Genomic DNA, 5,535 nt, shown 5'->3' on the forward strand with positions numbered 1-5,535 from the left:
TCTTTGGGAGGTGATCAGGTCATGAGGGCAGAGCCTCCATGATGTAATCAGTGTCCTTATAAAGGAGACCCAAGGAGGCCCCTGGCCCCTTCCACCGTGCAAGGACTCAGCCAGAAGAACACCATCTACAAATCCAATCTGCCAGTACCTTAATCGTGGACATCCAGCCACCACAATGGTGGGAAGTAAGTGTCTGCTGGTGAAGACCCCAGTCCATGGTGTTTTTGCTATGGCGCCCCAAATGGGCTAAGACAGATCCCCTGGCTAATGCTCAGGACACATTGAGAAACAGATGTATGGGAGGAACGGGCATGATGACAGAGCACCATCTACACCCCCTGCCCCAAGAACGGGGGTTGGGGGGACCAAGAAACTGCAGTGACCCCTGGACCCGGGCCAACCCCTTAGCTTATAAGTGAGAAATGGGCACAGGAACCCTGAAGTAGCTCCAGTGCTAAGAGCAGCAGGTGATCTTCCAGAATGCTCTCCCGAGGACAGCATTTTCTTCACAAAGAATGCTCCTTGGCCTTAGGTACTAAGTATGAAAGGTACTCGCACGGATCAGAGACAGGAGGTGCAGAACGGAGACCCTACTCCAGTCCAGCACCACGTTTCTCGGTTAACAGAACGAGTCCAACGAAATGTCTTTCAAGGCCCGTGGTTGCTTGCTCCATACCCCAAAGGTGGTTTCCTACCCAACGTGTCTGTGTCCAGTGTCACCAGAACCTTCCATTCACCCGGATTGAGGATGGCACAGATCCTCAGATTGTTTTCTCCCAATGCCATGATGCATCAAGCAAGTCTGATCGGCTTCCCGCCAAGCGCGGTTCAGCCAACTCAGGGGTCCCTGAAGTTATCTCCCAGCTGATACCGTAATTCTGAGTCCCAAGTGCCATAAGTGAGTTGACCCTGGAAATCTAAAAAGATTTTATCTCTACGTAGCTCATCATGTGTGTTTCAGGACGTTGAGTGGAAGAGCCCACAGAGCATTTGGACCACAGGTGAGAAGCAGGAGCTCCAGGTCATAATCGAGGGTATGGATTTCTAATAGGATTACAACGCCTCTCCAAGGGGGCATCTGTAGGCCATGGCAGGAAGGAGCACAAGGCTGAGCTAGCCAGGACTCCAACCACCTGCTCAGACTGCCAATCAGTCCTATCATCTACGATACAATCATCCCAAACATAGTCAACTGTCCAATAACGGGCATATGGAACGAGTCTGTCCCCTCTCCCCAACCTGGCTGGATATCCATTGAGAACCAGCGCCACCCAAACACAAACGTATTATCCTACAGTTCTGGAGGTCACAAATCCCCATCTCAAGGTCATCTGATTGGCAATCTTAATTTCCGTCTTTAATTGTTATTCCCTTTTAGCCTCGTGAGGATATGACATAGAGTTTCCAGGGCTTAGGACACCAACATCTTTGGGGAACATGATTCCACCCACCAAAATTGGAAACCAAAATGACTGTGCACATGACTCAGATGAAGAAGCCTAACCTTGCGTCAGCTCATTCTATTAAATGGCCCCAAAGTAACAACAGGAAGATGTGGGATTGGAACCAGAACACCCCCTATCAGGACTCGGCATGCAGGAGATGGTTCTCAAAATGGAAAAATGCGCCCCGTGGAACCAACTCACACCAAAGACAGGCAGTGGCAAGAACGGGGTGCTCCAAAGCCAGTAATTATTGGCCGTACCCTGGAAATCTATGTCCTGGTTGGTAAAGACAGGAGGGGACTGGTTTACAGGGAAAACCCGCACAGCTGTTTCCATGCTGATCCATAAATACACGGATGAATCTACACTACACAAACAATTGTGATTTACGAGACACAGAAATCACCAAAAGTGTGATAAATGGCACCGACTACTCAAGGTCATGAGTGTTGTTTCTGGACATAAAAACTTACAACGGAAAACTTAACTTTGCAAGACATTACTAAGCCTTCTCCTACTGCATATCACTTGTCCTTTAGAAAAAGAACACTTGTATTTTCCCAACTTAAAACTTTAAACATACACATTCCCTGGCCGTTAAGCTTTCCAGGATTAACTCAAATAGAAATGACTTAAAATTTAAAAAATTTTTAGGTTAAATGTTGAACACGCCAAAGTACAATGTATAAAAGTTGGTTATACAGTGCACATGAATAAGGGGTGGGGGCAATCAAAGAAATCCTACAACTCAGTCCCTGAGTTAGATTTGAACCAGCCGGGAAGATTAAAAATCGTCTGCAGCTCTGCTAATCATAAGACCCCTCCCATGGAGCTCCGAGTGCAAATTCAGCTCTGAGCTTCCTAGCAGCCAAAGAGAAAAGGGAAACAATATCAGAGATGGTTCTGAGCAGCTGACCCAGTGCCTCCCCGCAACACTGGCCTCATATTGGCCTAAAACCCACGCTGTTTTATATCACAGGGCTCCAACACGGGCATCCCGTCCAATGGAAATGCTCACCCGTAATGGGAACCCTCCATGCTGGACCCTCACCGGCGAGAGTGGGAACATGGCAGCTATCTGATTCTGGATGAAACAGCTCTCACCCGTACAAGCTCTGGGCTCGGTGCACACATGGCTGCCAAGCCATCCAAGCCGGACTCGGACGCTGGCCTCCCCAGATGGCACCACTGACCCTGAGGGCCCATGCAGCACGCCCACGCTGGGTCCCACCCCATGTCCCCTCCATGGAGCTCAGTGCAGGGCTTGCAAAACCCCAGGTCAGGAGCAGAATGCAGAATGGGAGCTCCTGTTGGAGACGCACCACCAACGCTTCCCGGCGCTTTCCGAGTCCTGAAAACGAGCACGCTTTCTTCTTTCTTTTCTCCTGAAACGTCCTGCGTGCGCCTGTCGGGTTTTCTTACAAAGGAAGAGAAGTGTGTCTGCCATTGTTTTGTGAAGGCATGAAGGTTATTCGTTGTCAATTTAAGATACGGCATTGGAGGGCATTCTTGAACTATGATGTGCACTCATGTGCATGGAGGATTACCGAGAACACGAAGGCATGGGGCAGGTCAGAGACGGGTCCGCCCCTTGTGGACGGACAGAGGGCATAAGCCCCTCCCAAATGCAGGGACTGCCCCAAAATGAGGAGGATGGTGGGGAGGGCACTGAGAACATCTCCGCAGGGACTTTAAAATTCCTCCTCCCAGAGAGGAGGCAGGAGGTGAGGACGGTCTGCATGCAGGCACACAGGGGTCCTGGGGAGACTCAGCTTGCTTCCAGAGGAGGGGGGTGGGGATGTGAGCTGTGTGAGGTGGGGAAGGACCTGCAAGCATCGTGCAAAGGGGAGGGGAGGACACAAGGCAGGTGCAGGAGGAGGGAATGCTGAGGAAGCGTTTGGAAACAAGACTGAGGGCCGCTTGGCCCAATGGGCAGGAGAGATGGAGGCACACAGGTGGTGGGCGGGGCCAGAGCTACCTGCTGTGGGCCCCCCCCAAGGTGTCGGGGCTCATCCCTGCATGCCAGGGAGACCCATTCCCTGCTGACCTGCTACGTCCACCTCCTGTAAACCCAAATGTGTCCACCATCACCATGCACACCATGCTTTCCCGATAAATGCAGTGAACTTCTTATTCTGCAATGTGCATCCCAATTCCTCCAGGACCAGCTCAAGAAGAATCCCCACCAGTCCCCACGTAGGATTTTTTTCTTATACAAGCCCAAAGCCCTGCAGAGCCCCACGGACACCCAGTAACACCACTGGCCGCACCATTAGGAAACTGGTGGACGCAGACATGAAACCAAACTGCCCTCGGAAGACTGGTCTTGATCGCTCACCCTGCACATAGCTGCTGAGGTTTAGAGATGCTGAATCCTATACGTTTATACACACGTGCACTGAAATGCACACATTACACGCGTCTCAGATGCGGGCTCCCGGTCTGCATCAGGCAAGGGCATCACAGGGAGGAAGAGAGGCTGCTCCATCCTGAATCCCGCATGAACACTGGGGTCTGCACCTGCTCCATCGGCGTCCTGGAGTTTCCCAAGCACACAGAAGGTTGAACAAGCCATGGCGGCCAAAACCCAAGGAGGAAAGGAGAAGGTACAGCCGGTGCAAAGTGGGTAGAGAGACTGCCCAGAGAAAGGCACTGGAGTCAAGGTCAAGGGACTCAATTCTCTGGAATCCACCCATGCCAAGGGTTAGCCTACATGTCCTGATGTCTGGTGAGGACAGTGGCTGTGGGCCAATCCCAGTCTCTCCCAGAGAGCTGACTTCCAAAGCAAGACGCCAACACCACCACCCCGCCCCCCGCCACCTGCCCAAGAGGGTCCAGGCGTCACACTGTCAAGTCCCCAGTCCCCCACCTTGCAGCTGCCTTTCCCTCCCGCCGAGCCCAGAACAACCATATCACAGGTGTTAATGTCACATCTTCTGGAATAGTTGATTTTATGTGTCTAATTAGCTGGGCCACGGTGCCCAGAAACACACTCGAACATCATTCTGGGTGTTTCTGTGAAGCTGGGTCTGTCTGTCTGTCTATCTATCTATCTATCTATCTATCTATCTATCTATCTATTTATTTAGATGTGATTAACACTGAAATCGGCAGTCTGTGAGTAAAGCAGATTTTCCTCCCTGGTGTGGGTGGGCCTCATCTAATCAGTTGATGGCGTTCATAGCGCAAAGACTGATACCCCCTGAGCAAGAGTCCATTCCCCAGCAGATACCCTTCAGACTCAAACTGTAAATCTGCCCTGGGTTTCCAGCATGCTGGTCCACCCTGCAGATTGTGGGTTTAACAAGTCTCCATAGTTGTATGAGCCAATTTCTTAAAATGATTAAAATTTAAAAAATATATATATGTGGGGGGATGTATATATACCTATATATAGAGGTGATAGATATGTCATATATATAAAGGGAGATGATCAATAAGATGGGTGGATGATGGACTGATGGATGATGGATAGAAGGATGGATAGATGGGTATATGGATGGATAGGTGGATGGCTGGATGATGGATGGATGGGTGGATGAATGGATAGGTAGGTAGATGGATGGATGGATGGATAGATAGGCCAGTGCTGGTTCCCCCCTGAGGCCTCTCTCCTTGGTGTGTAGACCCTGTGTTCTCCCTGTGTCCTTACATGGTTGTCCTTCTGTGCATGTCTGTGTCCTCATCCCCTCTTCTTCTAAGGACCCCAGTCCTATGGGATCAAGGCCCACCCTACTGACCTCATCTTAACTTGACCATCTGTAGAGACCCTATTTCCAAATAAGATCCCCTTCACTGGTACCAGGGGCTAAGACTTCAACATATCTTTTTTGGGGGGGGGCACAATCCAAACACTAGAAATTGGTGCACATTCATGCTCACAGCCGTGCAAGGACACCCCAGCCTGGCTAGCAGGGCTCCCTAGGAGCACAGGTGAGCTGGCCACTCTCCCCACTCCTTTATCTCCCAGATGCTAGTCAGTTCCAGCCCAGATGCCTTCTACGCTTCCCCCCAAAACCCGGTTGCAAACAGATGCATGGGATCGCTGTCCATCACCTTGCATGCCACCATCTGTCCTGCAGAGCAGCGT

The sequence above is a fragment of the Mirounga leonina genome, unplaced genomic scaffold (genome assembly GCF_011800145.1).
Source record: "Mirounga leonina isolate KUSES-001 unplaced genomic scaffold, KU_Mleo_1.0 Mir_268, whole genome shotgun sequence".
Lineage (NCBI taxonomy): Eukaryota > Metazoa > Chordata > Mammalia > Carnivora > Phocidae > Mirounga > Mirounga leonina.